The sequence below is a fragment of the Chrysemys picta genome, unplaced genomic scaffold, assembly GCF_011386835.1.
Source record: "Chrysemys picta bellii isolate R12L10 unplaced genomic scaffold, ASM1138683v2 scaf307, whole genome shotgun sequence".
Lineage (NCBI taxonomy): Eukaryota > Metazoa > Chordata > Testudines > Emydidae > Chrysemys > Chrysemys picta.
Window position 1 is genome coordinate 42,322 of NW_027053014.1, and position 24,077 is coordinate 66,398.

Sequence of the window (24,077 nt, forward strand, 5' to 3'; positions counted from 1 at the left end):
CCTGTGGGCTTTGCTCACCTGTCCCCGTCGAACCTAGTTTAAAGCCCTCCTCACTAGGTTAGCCAGTCTGTGTCCAAAGGTACTAATAACTTGAGCTGTGGTTTGGAGGTGGAACAGCTGTCAAGGGCACTGAGGGGGAGATAGCAGGAGCTCATCCTTCAAGGAGGGGGGTTGGCACTGGAGGTTACTAGAAAGGACAAGAAGACTCCATTCTGGGGTTCAGGAGGTGAATTTATCCCTCAGTGGTGGGCAGGTGCTGGGTGGAAGTAGTGCTGGTTCCAGGTGCCCTTAATTCCCGCTGATTCCTCGGGGCGTTTGAGTCTCTGACAGGTTCTCGTTCCCTTGCAGCAGGAGGACGTCACGGCCAAAAGTGATGCACCAGCTCCGCATCATCCGGCACTTGCGCCAGATTCCTGAGACACTGCAGGGGCTGTGCCTCTGAGGCCATCAGCAACTCCCGCTCCCTGCTGCAGGTACTGCTCTGGCTCACTGTAAATGGGGAGCTAGTGGAAGGGGAAATGGAGCCCCCTGGCCCTCACTAAAAGGGAAAGTGGTGGATTCTCCATCTCTTGATGTCATTGAAGGAAGACTAGATGCCTTTCTGCAATGTGTGTGCCCAAAAAGTAACTATTGTACTATACAGCAAGCCTATGGTTTTCAAGGGGTTAGATGAGATGCTCTAAAGGTCTCTTCTGACCATAAAGTCCCCTAATTTTGGAAACACTGAGTGTAGCATTGGGAGCAGCCTCTGATGTTTTACCGTCTAGCCGGCTTGCTTCCTAGAATGAACAGGCATTGAGTGGGGTGATCCACAGAGAGTAGCTGAAACCTTCAAAGTGTCAGGCCAGTAGCAGGACATTAGCACTTCCGGGGAAGGGTGGGTGTGGCAGTGATATCACAAAGGCCTTATCCTGTACCTCAGCCTATGGGTCAAAGGTGTTAGGGAGGTGGTTACCTGAGAGAGAGATGCTGACATCAGCCAGGCAGGACAGGAGCGCAGGACCAGGGAAACCTCAGAGACCCCTTTGGCTTTGCTTTAGCAAGTCTCCTTCTCGAGGTCTCCCTTTTTAGGACTCAGAGAGTATTAGGGTTCAAGTATGTGAGTGCGAGGAGGAACCTCTTTCGAGTTTCTCCTTTTATTGATTTTACTAGAAAACAGACGTGCCTGTTGAGAAGGTAAGAACCTTGGAGAGGTTTTTAACCTGCTCAGTCTGCAGTCTGATCCATCTGGTGCCAGCTGAATTCTAGGCATGGAAAACACTAGTTCAAGGTGGCAGAATTTTATAGCCCACCTGGGATTTTGTGCCGTAGAATCACTGGGGACATTAGGGTTTGTCCTTTTCATTTTACCTTTTCCTCCATCCCTCCTTGCTTTCTCTTGTTCCCCTCCCACCACCAGGAGTGGTGTGTGTGTTTGTGTGTGTTGCTGGGGGTGCTCTTCACCTCCCCTTGTGGGAAGTTGACACTGCAAGGGCTGTGCCTCTGTGGACATCAGCAGCTCCCACTCCCTGCTGCAGGTACTGCTCTGGCTCACTGTAAATGGGGTGCTAGTGGAAGGGGAAATGGAACCCCCTGGCACTCACTAAAAGGGAAAGTGGTGGATTCTCCATCTCTTGATGTCATTGAATGAAGACTAGATGCCTTTCTGAAATGTGTGTGCCCAAAGAGTAACTATTGTACTATACAGGAAGCCTATGATATGCAGGGGGTTAGATGAGATGCTCTAAAGGTCTCTTGTGGCCATAAAGTCCCCTAAGTTTGGAAACACTGAGTGTAGCATTGGGAGCAGCCTCTGATTTTTTACCGTCTAGCCGGCTTGCTTCCTAGAATGAGGACGCATTGAGTGGGGTGATCCACAGACCTTCAAAGTGTCAGGCCAGCAGCAGGACATTAGCACTTCAGAGGATGGGTGGGTGTGGCAGTGACATCACAAAGGCCTTTTGCAGGGCCTCAGCTTATTGGTCAAAGGTGGTGGGAAGGTTGTGACCTCAGAGAGAGATGCTGACATCAGCCAGGCAGGACAGGGGCGCAGGGCCAAGGAAAACTCAGAGACCCCTGTGGCTTTGCTTCAGCAAGTCTCCTTCTCGAGGTCTCTCTTTGAGAGAGTATTAGGGTTCACGTAGGTGTGTGCGAAGAGGAACCTCTTTCGCATTTTCTCCTTTCCTTTTACTGATTTTACTAGAAAACAGACATCCCTGTTCAGAAGGTAAGAGCCTCGGAGAGGTTTGTAACCTGTTCAGTCTGATCCACCTAGTGCCAGCTGAATTCTAGGCATTGAAAACACTAGTTCAAGGTGGCAGAATTTTATTCCCTCCCTGGGATTTTGTCCCGTGGAATCACTGGGGATATTAGGGTTTGTCCTTTTTGTTTTACCTTTTCCTCCATCCCTCCTTCCTTTCTCTTCATCTCTTACTTCTTTTGTCCTTTCTCCTGTTCTCCTCCCACCACCAGTGGTGGTGTGTGTGTGTGTGTGTGTGTGTTGCTGGGGGTGCTCTTCACCTCCCCTTGTGGGAAGTTGATCAAAAACTGTGGGGTTGAAATAGTGCTTGGACTCCACTGACACTAGATGCTGCCATCCTGTGGCTTAGCATTAGTGTCTGGGATGACTTGGGGCAAGATCTCAACCTCCCCGCAACACACTTCACTTCTGGCAGAATCCGTCCTGCCCCCCCTGCTCATAGACTCATAGACTCATAGACTTTAAGGTCAGAAGGGACCATTATGATCATCTGGTCTGACCCCCTGCATGCTGCAGGCCATAAAACCGTCCCTACCCCTTCCCTGGACTCTGCTGCTGAAGTCCCCAATCCTGTTACTAGTGACTTCAATCGGCAGAGACCCTCCTGCTAGAGATCCCTGCCCCATGCTGCGGAAGAAGGCGAAAAACTTCCAGAGGCTCAGCCAATCTGCCCTGGAGGAAAATTCCTTCCCGACCCCAAATATGGCTATCAGTAAGACCCCGAGCATATAGGCAAGAGTCTCCATCCTGATCCCTGTTAGCCATTATGCTATTTACCTACCATTGCTTGGTTTTCTTTACTACTATGTTTTACCATTAAACCATTCCCTCCATAAACTTATCTAACTTAATCTTAAAACCAGACAGGTCCCTCGCCCCCACCGTTTCCCTCGGAATGCCATTCCAATATTTCACCCCTCTGATGGTCAGAAACCTTCGTCTAATTTAAAGCCTGAACTTCCCCACGGCCAGTTTATATCCATTCGTTCTTGTATCCATGTTAGTACTAAGCTGGAATAATTCTTCTCCCTCCCTTGTATTAATCCCTCTAATATATTTAAAGATAGCAATCATATCCCCTCTCAGCCTTCGCTTTGTCAGACTAAACAACCCAAGCTCCTCTAGTCTCCTTTCATACGACAGGTTTTCCATTCCTCTGATCATCCTAGTGGCCCTTCTCTGCACCCGTTCCAGTTTGAGTTCGTCTTTTTTAAACATGGGAGACCAGAACTGCACACAGTACTCCAAATGAGGTCTCACCAGCGCCTTGTACAACGGAAGCAAGACCTCCTTATCCCTACTAGATATACCTCGCCTAATGCATCCCAAGACAGCATTGGCTTTTTTCACCGCCACGTCACATTGTCGACTCATAGTCATCCTGCGGTCTACAAGGACCCCTAGGTCCTTCTCCTCTTCCGTTACTTCTAACCAATGCGTCCCCATCTTGTAACTAAAATTGTTATTAGTCATCCCCAAATGCATCACCTTACACTTTTCACTATTAAATTTCATCCTATTTCTGATACTCCAATTCACAAGCTCATTCAAGTCTCCCTGCAGGATATCCCTATCCTCTTCCGAATTTACAACGCCTCCCACCTTCGTATCATCCGCAAACTTTATCAGCCCACTCCTGCAATCGGTTCCGAGGTCAGTTATAAATAGATTAAATAAGATGGGTCCCAAAACCGAACCTTGAGGCACTCCACTAGTAACCTCCCTCCAACCCGACAGTTCACCCTTTAATACGACCCGCTGCATTCTCCCCATTAACCAATTCCTTATCCACCTCTGGATTTTCATATCGATCCCCATGTTTTTCAGTTTAACCAATAATTCCTCATGGGGTACAGTATCAAACGCTTTACTGAAATCCAGGTATATTAGGTCCACCGCATTTCCCTTATCTAATAAATCCGTTACTTTCTCAAAGAAGGAGATCAGATTCGTTTGGCACGATCTGCCCTTCGTAAAACCATGTTGTAATTTATCGCAATTGCCACTAATCTCCAGGTCCTCAACTAGTTTCTCTTTCAGAATTTTCTCTAACACCTTGCACACTACAGATGTTAAACTAACAGGTCTGTAGTTACCCGGATCACTTTTTTTCCCTTTCTTGAAAATAGGAACCACATTAGCTATTCTCCAGTCTAACGGAACCACCCCCGAGTTTACAGATTCATTAAATATTATCGCTAACGGGCCTGCTATTTCCCGCGCCAATTCCTTCAATATTCTCGGATGAAGATCGTCCGGTCCTCCCGACTTAGCCTCATTAAGGTGTTCAAGTTTTGTTTCTACCTCGGATACGGTAATCCCCCATCCTGAACGCCCCTCTGTAGTGGTGCTAGTATCCCTAATCCCTTCATTGGCCTCATTAAACACCGATGCAAAATATTCATTGAGATATTGCGCCATGCCTAGATTGTCTTTAATCTCCTCTCCGGCAATAGTCTTCAGCGGTCCCACTTCTTCCTTCTTTGCTTTCTTCCTATTTATGTGGCTGTAAAACCTCTTACTATTGCTTTTAATTCCCCTCGCTAGGTCCAACTCTACACGGCCTTTGGCCTTTCTCACTCTATCTCTACATTCTCTGACTTCACGTAGGTACATTTCCTTACTGATCCCTCCCCTCTTCCACTCTTTGTACGCTTTCTGTTTTTTCCTAATCGCCCCTTTGAGTCGGTCGCTCATCCAGCTCGGTCTAAATCTCTTGCTTAGTAATCTTTTTCCCTTTTTTGGAATACAGGCCTCTGACAGCTCATGCATCTTTAATTTAAAGTAATCCCAGGCTTCTTCTGCCTTTAAATTCATTAATATGTTTGCCCAATCCACTTCCCTTACCAGTCCCCTTAATTTGTTAAAATTGGCCTTTTTAAAATTATAAACCCTAATCTTTGACTTAATTCTGTTACTCCTTCCATGTATTTTAAACCGAATTAGCTCATGATCACTGGAGCCCAAATTGTCCCCTACTACCACTTCCTCAACGAGGTCCTCACTACTTACCAGAATCAAATCTAAAATGGCCTCCCCCCTCGTCGGTTCAGCTACCACTTGATGGAGGAATTGATCAGCAAGCACATCTAGGAACATCTGAGCCCTATTATTGCTACTAGCGTTTGTTCCCCAATCTATATCCGGGAAGTTAAAGTCCCCCATAATTACACAGTTTCTATTAGTAATTACTTCTCTAAACACATTAAATAGTTCCTTATCCATATCCTGGGTTGATCCCGGCGGTCTATAGCACACTCCAAGCACTATCCCCGGAGAGGCTCTAGTAGTCCTATTACCCAGTGTGAGTATTGCCCAGATGGACTCAGTATTGTCTAATCCATCAACTATTATTTCTTTACAGCTTATTTCACTATTGACATACAATGCCACCCCCCCACCTTTACCTTTGTTCCGGTCTTTCCTAAACAGCGCATACCCCTCCATACCTGTGTTCCAGTCGTGACTGCCATTCCACCACGTTTCTGTTATTCCTACGATATCTGGTTTCAGCTCTTGGACCAAGAGCTCCAATTCCTCCATTTTATTACCTAGGCTTCTGGCATTGGTGTATAGACACCCTAATGTATGTCGTTTAGCCTGTCTCCCATTAGTAGCACTATATGTTGCGGGCCTCCTTGTGTCCGTCCCCCCTGTCCTTCCTATGTCCAATCTCATCTCCCCGGCTATGTCTCCTCTCATTTTACTCACCTTCTCCATACTGTAATCTGGCGTGGAGATTAACTGTGCATCTCCCAACCGTCTCCCCAAACTTCCTAGTTTAAAGCTCTTTTGATAAGATGAGCTAGCCTCCCTCCCAGAAGTCTATTTCCTTCCCTACTTAGGTGAAGCCCATCCCGCGAGAACAGGTGTCTGTCCCCGAAAGCCTCCCAGTGGCCATACATCCCAAAGCCCTCCTTATAGCACCACTCCCTTAGCCAACTATTTATTCTCACAATCCTATCAGCCCTTTGCTGCCCTTCCCTTGGAACGGGCAGAATCCCACTAAAGATAATCTGAGCCTCTATCTCCTTGAGCGTCTTCCCCAGCCTGGCATAATCTCCCTTGATCCTCTCTAACGAGAACCTAGCCGTGTCATTTGTTCCTACATGAAGGATTATCAAGGGGTTCTTACCTGCTCCTTTTAGAATCCTTTTCAACCGCAACTGCTAGAGCCGCCTCCCTTCCCAACCTGGGTGGGGGTGGAGAAGAGGGTTCTGATAACTTGAGCTGTGGTTTGGAGGTGGAACAGCTGTCAAGGGCACTGAGGGGGAGGTAGCAGGAGCTCACCCTACAAGGAGGGGGGTTGGCACTGGAGGTTACTAGAAAGGACAAGAAGATTCCATTCTGGGGTTCAGGAGGTGAATTCATCCCTCAGTGGTGGGCAGGTGCTGAGTGGAAATGCTGCTGGTTCCAGGTGCCCTTAATTCCCCCTGATTCCTCGGGGCGTTTGAGTCTCTGACAGGTTCCCGTTCCCTTGCAGCAGGAGGATGTCACGGCCCAAGCGATGCACCAGCTCCACATCATCTGGCACTTGCGCCAGCTGCGTGAGACACTGCAGGTGTGTGTGTGTGTTGCTGGGGGGTGCTCTTCACCTCCCGTTGTGGAAAGTTGATCGAAAACTGTGGGGTTTAAATAGTGCTTGGACTCCACTGACACTAGATGCTGCCATCGTGTGGCTTATCATTAGTTTCTGGGATGACTTGGGGCAAGATCTCAACCTCCCCACAACCCACTTCACTGCTGCCAGAATCCCTCCTGCCCCCCCTGCTAGAGCCGCCTCCTGCCCAACCTGGGTTGGGGTGGAGAAGAGGGTTCTGATAACTTGAGCTGTGGTTTGGAGATGGAACAGCTGTCAAGGGCACTGAGGGGGAGGTAGCAGGAGCTCACCCTACAAGGAGTGGGGTTGGCATTGGAGGTTACTAGAAAGGACAAGAAGATTCCATTCTGGGGTTCAGGAGGTGAATTCATCCCTCAGTGTTGGGCAGGTGCTGGGTGGAAATACTGCTGGTTCCAGGTGCCCTTAATTCCCCCTGATTCCTCGGGGCGTTTGAGTCTCTGACAGGTTCTCGTTCCCTTATAGCAGGAGGACGTCACGGCCAAAGCGATTCACTATCTCCGCATCATCCGGCACTTGCGCCAGGTGCCAGAGACATTGCAGGGGTTGTGCCTCTGAGGCCTTCAGCAACTCCCGCTCCCTGCTGCAGGTACTGCTCTGGCTGACTGTAAATTGGTAGCTAGAGGAAGGGGCAATGGAGCCCCCTGGCACTCACTGAAAGGGAAAGTGGTGGATTCTCCATCTCTTGATGTCATTGAATGAAGACTAGATGACTTTCTGGAATGTGTGTGCCCAAAAAGTAACTATTATACTATACTGGAAGCCTATGATATGGAGGGGGTTAGATGAGATGCTCTAAAGGTCTCTTGTGGCCATAAAGTCTACTAATTTTGGAAACACTGAGTGTAGCATTGGGAGCAGCCTCTGATATTTTACTGTCTAGCCAGCTTGCTTCTTAGAATGAAGATGCATTTTTTGGGGTGATCCACAGAGAGTAGCTCAAACCTTCAAAGTGTCAGGCCAACAGCAGGACATGAGCACTTTAGGGTTTGGTTGGGTGTGGCAGTGATATCACAAAGGCTTTTTCAAGGACCTCAGCGTACTGGTCAAAGGTGTTAGGGAAGTGGTGACCTCAGAGAGAGATGCTGACATGAGCCAGGCAGGACGGGGGCAGGGCCAGGGAAACCTCAGAGACCCCTGTGGCTTTGCTTCAGCAAGTCTCCTTCTCGAGGTCTCTCTTTGAGGACTGAGAGAGTATTAGGGTTCACGTATGTGAGTGCGAGCAGGAGCCTCTTTCCAGTTTTCTCCTTCCCTTTAACTGATTTTACTAGAAAAGAGACGTCCCTGTTGAGAAGGTAAGAGCCTCCAAGAGGTTTTGGAACCTGCTCAGTCTGATCTATCTCGTGCCAGCTGAATTCTAGGCATGGAAAACACTAGTTTAAGGTGGCAGAATTTTATTCCCTCCCTGGGATTTTGCCCCTTAGAATCACTGGGGACATTAGGGTTTGTTCTTTTCGCTTTACCTTTTCCTCCATCCCTCCTTCCTTTCTCTTCATCTCTTACTTCTTTTGTCCTTTCTCCTGTTCCCCTCCCACCACCAGGAGTGGTGGGTGGGTGTGTTTGTGTGTGTGTTGCTGGGGGTGCTCTTCACCTCCCCTTGTTGGGAGTTGATCCAAAACTGTATGGTTGAAATAGTGCTTGGACTCCACAGACACTAGATGCTGCCATCCTGTGGCTTAGCGTTAGTGTCTCGGATGACTTGGGCAAGATCTCAACCTCCCCGCAACCCACTTCACTGCTGCCAGAATCCCTCCTGCCCCCACTGCTAGACCCGCCTCCCAGCCCAACCTTGGTGGGGGTCTAGAAGAGGTTTCTGATGACTTAAGCTGTGGTTTGGAGGTGGAACAGCTGTCAAGGACACTGAGGGGGAGGTAGCAGGAGCTCACCCTAGAAGGAGGGGGATTGGCACTGGAGGCTACTAGAAAGGACAAGAAGACTCCATTCTGGGATTCAGGAGGTGAATTCATCCCTCAGTGTTGGGCAGGTGCTGAGTGGAAATACTGCTGGTTCCAGGTGTCCTTAATTGCCCCTGATTCCTCGGGGCATTTGAGTCTCTGACAGGTTCTCGTTCCCTTGCAGGAGGAGGACGTCACGGCCAAAGGGATGCACCAGCTCCGCATCATCCGGCACTTACGCCATGTGCCTGAGACACTGCAGGGGCTGTTCCTCTGAGGCCTTAGCAACTCCCTCTCCCTGCTGCAGGTACTGCTCTGGCTCACTGTAAATGGGGAGCTAGTGGAAGGGGAAATGGAGCCCCCTGGCACTCACTAAAAGGGAAAGTGGTGGATTCTCCAACTCTTGATGTCATTGATTGAAGACTAGATGCCTTTCTGGAATGTGTGTGCCCAAAAAGTAACTATTGTACTATACTGGAAGCCTATGATATGGAGGGGGTTAGATGAGATGCTGTAAAGGTCTCTTCTGGCCAGAAAGTCTCCTACTTTTGGAAACACTGAGTGTAGTATTGGGAGCAGCCTCTGATATTTTACTGTCTAGTCGGCTTGCTTCCTAGAATGAAGACGAATTTTGTGGTGTGATCCACAGAGCGTAGCTCAAACCTTCAAAGTGTCAGGCCAGCAGCAGGACATGAGCACTTTAGGGTTTGGTTGGGTGTGGCAGTGATATCACAAAGGCTTTTTCAAGGACCTCAGCGTACTGGTCAAAGGTGTTAGGGAGGTGGTGACCTCAGAGAGAGATGCTGTCTTCAGCCAGGGAGGACAGGGGCTTACGACCAGGGAAACCTCAGAGACCCCTGTGGCTTTGCTTCAGCAAGTCTCCTTCTCGAGGTTTCTTTTTGAGGACTGAGAGAGTGTTAGGGTTGACGTATGTGAGTGCGAGCAGGAGCCTCTTTCGAGTTTTCTCCTTTCCTTTTACTGATTTTACTTGAAAATTAGAAGGTAAGAGCCTCCAAGAGGTTTTGGAACCTGCTCAGTCTGATCCATCTGGTGCCAGCTGAATTCTCGGCATGGAAAACAGTAGTTTAAGGTGGCAGAATTTTCTTCCCTCCCTGGAATTTTGTCCCGTGGAATCACTGGGGACACTAGAGTTTGTCCTTTTCGTTTTACCTTTTCCTCCATCCCTCCTTCCTTTCTCTTCATCTCTTACTTCTTTTGTCCTTTCTCTTGTTCCCCTCCCACCTCCAGGAGTGGTGTGTGTGTTGCTGGGGGTGCTCTTCACCTCCCCTTGTGGGAAGTTGATCCAAAACTGTCGGGTTCAAATAGTGCTTGGACTCCACTGACACTAGATGCTGCCATCCTGTGGCTTAGCATTAGTGTCTGGGACAACTTGGGGCAAGATCTCAACTTCCCCGCAACCCACTTCACTGCTGGCAGAATCCCTCCTGCCCCCCCTGCTATGGCCGCCTCCCTGCGCAACCTGGGTTGGGGTGGAGAAGAGGGTTCTGATAACTTGAGCTGTGGTTTGGAGGTAGAACAGCTGTCAAGGGTACTGAGGGGGAGGTAGCAGGAGCTCACCCTACAAGGTGGTGGGTTGGCACTGGAGGTTACTAGAAAGGACAAGAAGACTCCATTCTGGGGTTCAGGAGGTGAATTCATCCCTCAGTGGTGGGCAGGTAGTCAGTTTAAATACTGCTGGTTCCAGGTGCCCTTAATTCCCCCTGATTCCTCGGGGCGTTTGAGTCTCTGACAGGTTCTCGTTCCCTTGCAGCAGGAGGACGTCACGGCCAAAGTGATGCACCAGCTCCGCATCATCCGGCACTTGCGCCATGTGCCTGAGACACTGCAGGGGCTGCGCCTCTGAGGCCTTCAGCAACTCCCGCTCCCTGCTGCAGGTACTGCTCTGTCTCACTGTAAATGGGGAACTAGTGGAAGGGGAAATGGAGCCCCCCGGCACTCACTAAAAGGGAAAGTGGTGGATTCTCCATCTCTTGATGTCATTGAATGAAGACTAGATGCCTTTCTGGAATGTGTGTGCCCAAAAAGTAACTATTGTACTATACAGGAGGCCTATGATATGCAGGGGCTTAGATGAGATGCTCTAAAGGTCTCTTGTGGCCATAAAGTCTACAAATTTTGGAAACACTGAGTGTAGTATAGGGAGCAGCCTCTGATGTTTTACTGTCTAGCCGTCTTGCTTCCTAGAATGAAGACGCATTGAGTGAGGTGATCCACAGAGAGTACCTGTGTCAAGGCTGTATCCCCACTTTGAAGTTTAGGGTACAAATGTAGGGGCCTGCATGAAAACTTCTAAGCTTAACCACCATCCCAAGGCTAATTTCCTCCCCTGGGTAGCCTTGAGAAACCTTTCACCAATTCCCTGGTGAATACAGATCCAAACCCCTTGGATCTTAAAACAAGGAGAAATAAACCATCCCCCCTCCTTCCTCCCACCAACTTCTGGTGAATACAGATCCAACCCCCTTGGATCTAAAAGAAGGAGAAATTAACCATTCCCCTCCTTCCTCCCACCAACTCCTGGTGAATCAAGATCCAAACTCCTTGGATCTTAAAACAAGGAAAAATCAATCAGGTTCTTAAAAATAAGGCTTTTAATTAAAGAAAAAGGTAAAAATCATCTCTGTAAAATCAGTATGGAAATTAACCTTACAGGGTAATCAAACTTAAAGAGCTCAGAGGACTCCCCTCTAGTCTTCGGTTCAAAGTACAGCAAACAAAGATAAACACTCTAGTAAAAGGTACATTTACAAGTTGAGAAAACAAAGGAAAACTAACACGCCTTGTTTGAAATAGGAGAGACTTGTTTAGAAAGATGTGGAGAACCTGGATTGATGTCTGGTCCCTCTCAGTCCCGAGGGCGAACACCCACACAAACAAAGAACACAAACAAAAGCCTTCCCCTCCCCAAGATTTGAAAGTATCTTGTCCCCTTATTGGTCCTTTAGGTCAGATGCCAGCCAGGTTACCTGAGCTTCTTAACCCTTTAGAGGGAAAAGGATTTTGGAGTCTCTGGCCAGGAGGATTTTATAGTACTGTACACAGGACAGCTGTTACCCTTCCCCTTATAGTTATGACAACCTCAAACCTTCGAAGTGTCAGGCCAGCAGCAGGACATTAGCACTTGAGGGTTTGGTTGGGTGTGGCAGTGACATCACAAAGGCCTTTTGCAGGATGTCAGCTTATTGGTCAAATGTGTTAGGGAGGTGGTGACCTCAGAGAGAGATGCTGACATCAGCCTGGCAGGACAGGAGCACAGGGCCAGGGAAACCTCAGAGACCCTGTGGCTTTGCTTCAGCAAGTCTCCTTCTCGGGGTCTTTCTTTGAGGACTGAGAGAGTATTAGGGTTCACGTACGTGAGTGCGTGCAGGAGCCTCTTTCGAGTTTTCTCCTTTCCTTTTACTGATTTTACTAGAAAACAGACGTCCCTGTTTAGAAGGTAAGAGCCTCCAAGAGGTTTTGGCAGCTGCTCAGTCTGATCCACGTGGTGCCAGCTGAATTCTAGGCATGGAAAACAGTAGTTTAAGATGGCAGAATTTTATTCCATCCCTTGGATTTTGTGCCGTAGAATCACTGGGGACATTAGGGTTTGTCCTTTTTGTTTTACCTTTTCCTCCATCCCTCCTTCCTTTCTCTTCATCTCTTACTTCTTTTGTCCTTTCTCCTGTTCCCCTCCCACCACCAGGAGTGGTGTGTGTGTGTTGCTGGTGGTGCTCATCACCTCTCCTTGTGGGAAGTTCATCGAAAACTGTGGGGTTGAAATAGTGTTTGGACTCCACTGACACTAGATGCTGCCATCCTGTGGCTTAGCATTAGTGTCTGGGATGACTTGGGTCAAGATCTCAACTTCCCCGCAACCCACTTCACTGCTGCGAGAATCCCTCCTGCCCCCCCTGCTAGAAAACCTGTCGTATGAAAAGAGATTAGAGGAGCTCGGGTTGTTTAGTCTGACAAAACGAAGGCTGAGGGGGGATATGATTGCTATCTTTAAATATATCAGAGGGATAAATACAAGGGAGGGAGAGGAATTATTTCAGCTGAGTACTAATGTGGACACGAGAACCAATGGATATAAACTGGCCGTGGGGAAGTTCAGTCTTGAAATCAGACGAAGGTTTCTGACCGTCAGAGGGGTGAAATATTGGAACGGCCTTCCGAGGGAAACGGTGGGGGCAACGGACCTGTCTGGTTTTAAGATTAAGTTGGATAAGTTTATGGAGGGAATGGTTTAATGGTAAAACATAGTAGCCGAGGAAAACCAAGCAATGGTACGTAAATAGCATAATGGCAAACAAGGGTCAGGCTAGAGACTCTTGCCTACATGCTCGGGGTATTACTGATCGCCATATTTGGGGTCGGGAAGGAATTTTCCTCCAGGGTAGATTGGCTGAGCCGCTGGAGGTTTTTCGCCTTCCTCCGCAGCATGGGGCAGGGATCACTAGCAGGAGGGTCCCTGCCGATTGAAGTCACTAAAACACAGGATTGGGACTTCAACGGCACAGTCCAGGGAAGGGTCTTGTGGCCTGCAGCATGCAGGGGGTCAGACCAGATGATCATAATGGTCCCTTCTGACCTTAAAGTCTATGAGTCTATAAGACCAAATACCATCCCTGATAGACATTTATCTAACCTACTCTTAAATATCTCAAGAGATGGAGATTCCACAACCTCCCTCGGCAATTTATTTCAGTGTTTAACCACCCTGACAGTTAGGAACTTTTTCCTAATGTCCAACCTAGACCTCCCTTGCTGCACTTTAAACCCATTGCTTCTGGTTCTATCCTTAGAGGCTAAGGTGAACAAGTTTTCTCCCTCCTCCTTATGACACCCTTTTAAATACCTGAAAACTGCTATCATGTCTCCTCTCAGTCTTCTCTTTTCCAAACTAAACAAAGCCAATTCTTTCAGCCTTCCTTCATAGGTCATGTTCTCAAGACCTTTAATCATTCTTGTTGCTCTTCTCCGGACCCTTTCCAATTTCTCCACATCTTTTTTAAAATGCGGTGCCCAGAACTGGACACAATACTCCAGCTGAGGCCTAACCAGAGCAGAGTAGAGCGGAAGAATGACTTCTCGTGTCTTGCTCACAACACACCTGTTAATACATCCCAGAATCAGGTTTGCTTTTTTTGCAACAGCATCACACTGTTGACTCATATTTAGCTTGTGGTCCACTATAACCCCTAGATCCCTTTCTGCCGTACTCCTTCCTAGACAGTCTCTTCCCATTCTGAATGTGTGAAACTGATTGTTCCTTCCTAAGTGGAGCACTTTGCATTTGTCTTTGTTAAACTTCATCCTGTTTAACTCAGACCATTTCTCCAATTTGTCCAGATCATTTTGAATTATGACCCTGTCCTCCAAAGCAGTTGCAATCCCTCCCAGTTTGGTATCATCCGCAAACTTAATAAGCGTACTTTCTATGCCAATATCTAAGTCGTTGATGAAGATATTGAACAGCGCCGGTCCCAAAACAGACCCCTGCGATACCCCACTCGTTATGGCTTTCCAGCAGGATTGGGAACTATTAATAACAACTCTCTGAGTACGGTTATCCAGCCAGTTATGCACCCACCTTATAGTAGCCCCATCTAAATTGTATTTGCCTAGTTTATCAATAAAAATATCATGCGAGACCGTATCAAATGCCTTACTAAAGTCTAGGTATACCACATCCACAGCCTCACCCTTATCCACAAGGCTCGTTATCCTATCAAAGAAAGCTATCAGATTGGTTTGACATGATTTGTTCTTCACAAATCCATGCTGGCTGTTCCCTATCACCTTACCACCTTCCAAGTGTTTGCAGATGATTTCCTTAATTACTTGCTCCATTATCTTCCCTGGCACAGAAGTTAAACTCACTGGTCTGTAGTTTCCTGGGTTGTTTTTATTTCCCTTTTTATAGATGGGCACTATATTTGCCCTTTTCCAGTCTTCTGGAATCTCTCCCGTCTCCCATGATTTTCCAAAGATAATAGCTAGAGGCTCAGATACCTCCTCTATTAGCTCCTTGAGTATTCTAGGATGCATTTCATCAGGCCCGGGTGACTTGCAGGCATCTAACTTTTCTAAGTGATTTTTAACTTGTTCTTTTTTTATTTTATCTGCTAAACCTACCCCCTTCCCATTAGCATTCACTATGTTAGGCATTCCTTCAGACTTCTCGGTGAAGACCGAAACAAAGAAGTCATTAAGCATCTCCGCCATTTCCAAGTTTCCTGTTACTGTTTCTCCCTCTTCACTAAGCAGTGGGCCTACCCTGTCTTTGGTCTTCCTCTTGCTTCTAATGTATTGATAAAAAGTCTTCTTGTTTCCCTTTATTCCCGTAGCTAGTTTGAGCTCATTTTGTGCCTTTGCCTTTCTAATCTTGCCCCTGCATTCCTGTGTTGTTTGCCTATATTCATCCTTTGTAATCTGTCCCAGTTTCCATTTTTTATATGACTCCTTTTTATTTTTTAGATCATGCAAGCTCTCATGGTTAAGCCAAGGTGGTCTTTTGCCACATTTTCTATCTTTCCTAACCAGCGGAATAGCTTGCTTTTGGGCCCTTAATAGTGTCCCTTTGAAAAACTGCCAACTCTCCTCAGTTGTTTTTCCCCTCAGTCTTGATTCCCATGGGACCTTACCTATCAGCTCTCTGAGCTTACCAAAATCTGCCTTCCTGAAATCCATTGTCTCTATTTTGCTGTTCTCCCTTCTACCCTTCCTTAGAATTGCAAACTCTATGATTTCATGATCACTTTCACCCAGGCTGCCTTCTACTTTCAAATTCTCAACGAGTTCCTCCCTATTTGTTAAAATCAAGTCTAGAACAGCTTCCCCCCAGTAGCTTTTTCAACCTTCTGAAATAAAAAGTTGTCTCCAATGCAGTCCAGGAATTTGTTGGATAGTCTGTGCCCCGCTGTGTTATTTTCCCAACATATAGCCGGATAGTTGAAGTCCCCCATCACCACCAAATCTTGGGCTTTGGATGATTTTGTTAGTTGCTTAAAAAAAGCCTCATCCACCTCTTCCACCTGGTTAGGTGGCCTGTAGTAGACTGCTAGCATGACATCTCCCTTGTTTTTTTACCCCTTTTAGCCTAACCCAGAGACTCTCAACACTTCCGTCTTCTATGTCCATCTCTACCTCAGTCCAAATGTGTACATTTTTAATATACAAGGCAACACCTCCTCCCTTTTTCCCCTGTCTATCCTTCCTGAGCAAGCTGTACCCATCCACACCAACATTCCAATCACGTGTATTATCCCACCAAGTTTCAGTGATGCCAACAATGTCATAGTTGTATTTATTTATTAGCACTTCCAGTTCTTCCTGCTTATTCCCCATACTTCTCGCATTTGTATATAGGCATCTAAGATACTGGTTTGATCTTTCCTCCCAGTTTTGTCCTGACCCTCCTTTCTCTCTGACAATATAGCCCACACTCCCTCTCGTTTTTGACCCATCTCCCTGGTCTCCATGTTCCCCACTTACCTGTGGGCTTTGCTCACCTGTCCCCGTCGAACCTAGTTTAAAGCCCTCCTCACTAGGTTAGCCAGTCTGTGTCCAAAGGTACTAATAACTTGAGCTGTGGTTTGGAGGTGGAACAGCTGTCAAGGGCACTGAGGGGGAAGTAGCAGGAGCTCATCCTTCAAGGAGGGGGGTTGGCACTGGAGGTTACTAGAAAGGACAAGAAGACTCCATTCTGGGGTTCAGGAGGTGAATTTATCCCTCAGTGGTGGGCAGGTGATGGGTGGAAGTAGTGCTGGTTCCAGGTGCCCTTAATTCCCGCTGATTCCTCGGGGCGTTTGAGTCTCTGACAGGTTCTCGTTCCCTTTCAGCAGGAGGACGTCACGGCCAAAAGTGATGCACCAGCTCCGCATCATCCGGCACTTGCGCCAGATTCCTGAGACACTGCAGGGGCTGTGCCTCTCAGGCCATCAGCAACTCCCGCTCCCTGCTGCAGGTACTGCTCTGTCTCACTGTAAATGGGGAGCTAGTGGAAGGGGAAATGGAACCCCCTGGCACTCACTAAAAGGGAAAGTGGTGGATTCTCCATCTCTTGATGTCATTGAATGAAGACTAGATACCTTTCTGGAATGTTTGTGCCCAAAAAGTAACTATTGTCCTATACAGGAAGCCTATGATATGCAGGGGGTTAGATGAGATGCTCTAAAGGTCTCTTCTGGCCATAAAGTGTATTAATTTTGGAAACACTGAGTGTAGCATTGGGAGCAGCCTCTAATGTTTTACTGTCTAACCGGCTTGCTTCCTAGAATGAAGACGCATTGAGTGGGGTGATCCACAGAGAGTAGCTCAAACCTTCAAAGTGTCAGGCCAGCAGCAGGACATTAGCACTTCAGGGGATGGGTGGGTGTGGCAGTGACATCACAAAGGCCTTTTGCAGGAGCTCAGCCTATTGGTCAAAGTTGTTAGGGAGGTGGTGACCTCAGAGAGAGATGCTCACATCAGCCAGGCAAAACAGGGGCGCAGGGCCAGGGAAACCTCAGAGACCCCTGTGGCTTTGCTTCAGCAAGTCTCCTTCTCGAGCTCTCTTTGAGGACTGAGAGAGTATTAGGGTTCACATATGTGAGTGTGAGCAGGAGCCTCTTTCGAGTTTTCTCCTTTGCTTTTACCCATTTTACTAGAAAACAGAAGTCCCTGTTGAGAAAGTAAGTGCCTCGGAGAGGTTTGTAACCTGTTCAGTCTGATCCACCTGGTGCCATCTGAATTCTAGGCATGGAAAACACTAGTTTAAGGTGGCAGAATTTTATTCCCTCCCTGGGATTTTGTCCCGTAGAATGACTGGGGATATTAGGAAAACAACAAGGAGTCTGGTGGCACCTTAAAGACTAACAGATTTATTTGGGCATAAGCTTTCGTGAGTAAAAACCTCACTTCTTCGGATGCATAGAGTGAAAGTTACAGATGCAGGCATTATATACTGACACATGGAGAGCAGGGAGTTACTTCACAAGTGGAGAACCAGTGTTGACAGGGCCAATTCAAAAATCAGGGTGGATGTAGTCCACTCCAAATAATAGATGAGGAGGTGTCAATTCCAGGAGAGGAAAAGCTGCTTCTGTAGTGAGCCAGCCACTCCCAGTCCCTATTCAAGCCCAGATTAATGGTGTTGAATTTGCAAATGAATTTTAGTTCTGCTGTTTCTCTTTGAAGTCTGTTTCTGAAGATTTTTTGTTCAATGATAGTGACTTTTAAATCTGTAATAGAATGACCAGGGAGATTGAAGTGTTCGCATACTGGCTTATGTATGTTACCATTGCTGATGTCCGACATGGGGACATTAGGGTTTGTCCTTTTCCTTTTACCTTTTCCTCCATCCCTCCTTCCTTTCTCTTCATCTCTTACTTCTTTTGTCCTTTCTCTTGTTCCCCTCACACCACCAGGAGTGGTGTGTGTGTGTGTGTGTGTGTGTGTGTGTGTGTGTGTGTGTGTGTGTGTGTGTGTGTGTGGTGCTGATGGTTCTCTTCTCCTCCCCTTGTGGGGAGTTCAACCAAAACTGTGGGGTTGAAATAGTGCTTGGACCCCACTGACAGTAGATGCTGCCATTGTGTGACTTAGCATTAGTGTCTGCGATGACTTGGGTCAAGATCTCAACCTCCCTGCAACCCACTTCACTGCTGTCAGAATCCCTCCTGCACACCCTGTTAGAGCCGCCTCCCAGCCCAACCTGTGTCGGGGTGGAGAAGAGGGTTCGGATGACTTGAGCTGTGGTTTGGAGGTGGAATATCTGTGAAGGGCACTGAGCAGGAGGTAGCAGGAGCTCACCCTACAAGGAGGGGGGTTGGCTCTGGAGGTTTCTAGAAAGGACAAGAAGACTCCATTTTGGGGTTCAGGAGGTGAATTCATCTCTCATTGATGGGCAGGTGCTGGGTGGAAATACTGCTGGTTCCAGGTTCCCTTAATTCCCCCTGATTCCTCGGGGCGTTTGAGTCTCTGACAGGTTCTCGTTCCCTTGCAGCAGGAGGACGTCACGGCCAAAATGATGCACCAGCTCCGCATCATCCTGCACTTACGCCACGTGCCTGAGACACTGCAGGGGCTGCGCCTCTGAGGCCTTCAGGAACTCCCGCTCCCTGCTGCAGGTACTGCTCTGGCTCACTGTAAATGGGGAGCTAGTGGAAGGGGTAATGGAGCCCCCTGGCACTCACTAAAAGGGAAAGTGATGGATTCTCCATCTCTTAATGTCATTTAATTTAGACTAGATACCTTTCTGGAATGTTTGTGCCCAAAAAGTAACTATTGTACTATACAGGAAGCCCATGATATGCAGGGGCTTAGATGAGATGCTCTAAAGGTCTCTTCTGGCCATAAAGTGTAGTAATTTTGGAAACAATGAGTGTAGCATTGGGAGCAGCCTCTGATGTTTTATTGTCTAGCCGGCTTGCTTCCTAGAATGAAGACCCATTGAGTGGGGTGATTCACACAGAGTAGCTCAAACCTTCAAAGTGTCAGGCCAGCAGGAGGACATTAGCACTTCAGGGTTTGGTTGGGTGTGGCAGTGACACCACAAAGGCCATTTGCAGGACGTCAGCTTATTGGTCAAATGTGTTAGGGAGGTGGTGACCTCAGAGAGAGATGCTGACATCAGAGAGAGATGCTGAGAGGAGCACAGGGCCAGGGAAACCTCAGAGACCCCTGTGGCTTTGCTTCAGCAAGTCTCCTTCTCGAGGTCTCTCTTTGAGGACTGAGAGAGTATTAGGGCTGACGTATGTGAGTGCGAGCAGGAGCCTCTTTCGAGATTTCTCCTTTCTCTTTACTGATTTTACTAGAAAACAGACATCCCTGTTAAGAAGGTAAGAGCCTCGGAGAGGCTTGTAACCTTTTCAGTCTGATCCACCTGGTGCCAGCTGAATTCTAGGCATGGAAAACACTAGCTCAAGGTGGTAGAATTTTATTCTCTCCCTGGGATTTTGTCCCGTGGAATCACTGGGGACATTAGGTTTTGTCCTTTTCGTTTTACCTTTTCCTCCATCCCTGCTTCCTTTCTCTTCATCTCTTACTTCTTTTGTCCTTTCTCCTGTTCCGCTCCCACCACCAGGAGTGGGGTGTGTGTGTGTGTGTGTGTGTGTGTGTGTGTGTTGCTGGGGGTGCTCTTCACCTCCCCTTGTGGAAAGTTGATCCAATACTGTGAGGTTGAAATAGTGCTTGGACTCCACTGACACTAGATGCTCCCATCCTGTGGCTTAGCATTACTGTCTGGGATGACTTGGGGCAAGGTCTCAACCTCCCCGCAACACACTTTTCTACTTTCAGAATCCCTGCTGCCCCCCCTCCTAGATCCGCCTCCCTGCCCAACCTGGGTGGGGGTGGAGAAGAGGGTTCTGATAACTTGAGCTGTGGTTTGGAGGTGGAACAGCTGTCAAGGGCACTCCCCACAAGGGAGGGGGAGGTAGCAGATGCTAATCCTACAAGGATGGGGGATGGCACTGGAGGTTACCAGAAAGGACAAGAAGACTCCATTCTGGGGTTGAGGAGGTGAATTCATCTCTGTGGTGAGCAGGTGCTGGGTGGAAATACTGCTGGTTCCAGGTGCCCTTAATTCCCCCTGATTCCTCGGAGAGTTTGAGTCTCTGACAGGTTCTCGTTCCCTTGCAGGAGGAGGACGTCACGGCCAAAGTGATGCACCCGCATCATCCGCCACTTGCACCAGGTGCCTGAGACACTGCAGGGGCTGCGCCTCTGAGGCCTTCAGCAACTCCCGCTCCCTGCTGCAGGTACTGCTCTGTCTCCCTGTAAATGGCGAGCTAGTGGAAGGTGAAATGGAGCCCCCTGGCACTCATTAAAAGGGAAAGTGGTGGATTCTCCATCTCTTGATGTCATTGAAGGAAGACTAGATGCCTTTCTGGAATGTGTGTGCCCCAAAAGTACCTATTGTACTATACAGGAGACCTATGATATGGAGGGGGTTAGATGAAATGCTGTAAAGGTCTCTTCTGGCCAGAAAGTCTCCTACTTTTGGAAACACTGAGTGTAGTATTGGGAGCAGCCTCTGATGTTTTACTGTCTAGCCGGCTTGCTTCCTAGAATGAAGACGCATTGAGTGGGGTGATCCACAGAGAGTACCTGTGTCAAGGCTGTATCCCCACTTTGAACTTTAGGATACAAATGTAGGGGCCTGCATGAAAACTTCTAAGCTTAACCACCATCCCAAGGCTAATTTCCTCCCCTGGGTAGCCTTGAGAAACCTTTCACCAATTCCCTGGTGAATACAGATCCAAACCCCTTGGATCTTAAAACAGGGAGAAATTAACCATCCCCCCTCCTTCCTCCCACCAACTTCTGGTGAATACAGATCCAACCCCCTTGGATCTAAAAGAAGGAGAAATTAACCATTCCCCTCCTTCCTCGCACCAACTCCTGGTGAATACAGTTCCAACCTCCAAAGGAAAACTAAGACGCCTTGTTTGAAATAGGAGAGACTTGTTTAGAAAGATGTGGAGAACCTGGATTGATGTCTGGTCACTCTCAGTCCCGAGGGCGAACACCCACACAAACAAAGAACACAAACAAAAGCCTTCCCCTCCCCAAGATTTGAAAGTATCTTGTCCCCTTATTGGTCCTTTAGGTCAGATGCCAGCCAGGTTACCTGAGCTTCTTAACCCTTTACAGGGAAAAGGATTTTGGAGTCTCTGGCCAGGAGGGATTTTATAGTACTGTACATAGGACAGCTGTTATCCTTCCCTTTATAGTTATGACAACCTCAAACCTTCAAAGTGTCAGGCCAGCAGCAGGACATTAGCACTTCAGGGTTTGGTTGGGTGTGGCAGTGACATCACAAAGACCTTTTGCAGGACGTTAGCCTATTGGTCAAATGTGTTAGGGAGGTGGTGACCTCAGAGAGAGATGCTGACATCAGCCTGACAGGACAGGAGCACAGGGCCAGGGAAACCTCAGAGACCCCTGTGGCTTTGCTTCAGCAAGTCTCCTTCTCGAGGTCTCTCTTTGAGGACTGAGAGAGTATTAGGGTTCACGTACGTGAGTGCGTGCAGGAGCCTCTTTCGAGTTTTCTCCTTTCCTTTTACTGATTTTACTAGAAAACAGACGTCTCTGTTTAGAAGGTAAGAGCCTCCAAGAGGTTTTGGCAGCTGCTCAGTCTGATCCATCTGGTGCCAGCTGAATTCTAGGCATGGAAAACAGTAGTTTAAGATGGCAGGAGTGGGGTGTGTGTGTGTGTGTGTTGCTGGGGGTGCTCATCACCTCCCCTTGTGGGAAGTTCATCGAAAACTGTGGGGTTGAAATAGTGTTTGGAGTCCACTGACACTAGATGCTGCCATCCTGTGGCTTAGCATTAGTGTCTGGGATGACTTGGGTCAAGATCTCAACTTCCCCGCAACCCACTTCACTGCTGCCAGAATCCCTCCTGCCCCCCCTGCTAGAGCCGCCTCCCTGGCCAACCTGGGTGGGGGTGGAGAACAGTGTTTTTTTCATACATTCATAGAGTCTAGGACTGGAAGGGACCTCGAGAGGTCATCGAGTCCAGTCCCCTGCCCGCATGGCAGGACCAAATACCATCTAGACCATCCCTTATAGGCATTTATCTAACCTACTCTTAAATATCTCAAGAGATGGAGATTCCACAACCTCCCTCGGCAATTTATTCCAGTGTTTAACCACCCTGACAGTTAGGAACTTTTTCCTAATGTCCAACCTAGACCTCCCTTGCTGCACTTTAAACTCATTGCTTCTGGTTCTATCCTTAGAGGCTAAGGTGAACAAGTTTTCTCCCTCCTCCTTATGACACCCTTTTAAATACCTGAAAACTGCTATCATGTCTCCTCTCAGTCTTCTCTTTTCCAAACTAAACAAAGCCAATTCTTTCAGCCTTCCTTCATAGGTCATGTTCTCAAGACCTTTAATCATTCTTGTTGCTCTTCTCTGGACCCTTTCCAATTTCTCCACATCTTTTTTAAAATGCGGTGCCCAGAACTGGACACAATACTCCAGCTGAGGCCTAACCAGAGCAGAGTAGAGCGGAAGAATGACTTCTCGTGTCTTGCTCACAACACACCTGTTAATACATCCCAGAATCAGGTTTGCTTTTTTTGCAACAGCATCACACTGTTGACTCATATTTAGCTTGTGGTCCACTATAACCCCTAGATCCCTTTCTGCCGTACTCCTTCCTAGACAGTCTCTTCCCATTCTGTATGTGTGAAACTGATTGTTCCTTCCTAAGTGGAGCACTTTGCATTTGTCTTTGTTAAACTTCATCCTGTTTAACTCAGACCATTTCTCCAATTTGTCCAAATCATTTTGAATTATGACCCTGTCCTCCAAAGCAGTTGCAATCCCTCCCAGTTTGGTATCATCCGCAAACTTAATAAGCGTACTTTCTATGCCAATATCTAAGTCGTTGATGAAGATATTGAACAGCGCCGGTCCCAAAACAGACCCCTGCGATACCCCACTCGTTATGGCTTTCCAGCAGGATTGGGAACTATTAATAACAACTCTCTGAGTACGGTTATCCAGCCAGTTATGCACCCACCTTATAGTAGCCCCATCTAAATTGTATTTGCCTAGTTTATCAATAAGAATATCATGCGAGACCGTATCAAATGCCTTACTAAAGTCTAGGTATACCACATCCACAGCCTCACCCTTATCCACAAGGCTCGTTATCCTCTCAAAGAAAGCTATCAGATTGGTTTGACATGATTTGTTCTTCACAAATCCATGCTGGCTGTTCCCTATCACCTTACCACCTTCCAAGTGTTTGCAGATGATTTCCTTAATTACTTGCTCCATTATCTTCCCTGGCACAGAAGTTAAACTCACTGGGGTCTGTAGTTTCCTGGGTTGTTTTTATTTCCCTTTTTATAGATGGGCACTATATTTGCCCTTTTCCAGTCTTCTGGAATCTCTCCCGTCTCCCATGATTTTCCAAAGATAATAGCTAGAGGCTCAGATACCTCCTCTATTAGCTCCTTGAGTATTCTAGGATGCATTTCATCAGGCCCGGGTGACTTGCAGGCATCTAACTTTTCTAAGTGATTTTTAACTTGTTCTTTTTTTATTTTATCTGCTAAACCTACCCCCTTCCCATTAGCATTCACTATGTTAGGCATTCCTTCAGACTTCTCGGTGAAGACCGAAACAAAGAAGTCATTAAGCATCTCCGCCATTTCCAAGTTTCCTGTTACTGTTTCTCCCTCTTCACTAAGCAGTGGGCCTACCCTGTCTTTGGTCTTCCTCTTGCTTCTAATGTATTGATAAAAAGTCTTCTTGTTTCCCTTTATTCCCGTAGCTAGTTTGAGCTCATTTTGTGCCTTTGCCTTTCTAATCTTGCCCCTGCATT

The 24,077-nt window shown here is 47.5% G+C and overlaps 1 long non-coding RNA gene across 1 annotated transcript; it reads left to right on the top strand.

Moving 5' to 3' along the window:
- Positions 1 to 359: 359 nt before the first annotated feature.
- On the top strand, positions 360 to 7,432 carry LOC135978550 (uncharacterized). The gene is made up of 3 exons (XR_010595951.1): positions 360 to 473; positions 6,723 to 6,800; positions 7,323 to 7,432. It is a non-coding gene; the product is annotated as an uncharacterized LOC135978550 (long non-coding RNA).
- Positions 7,433 to 24,077: the final 16,645 nt, after the last annotated feature.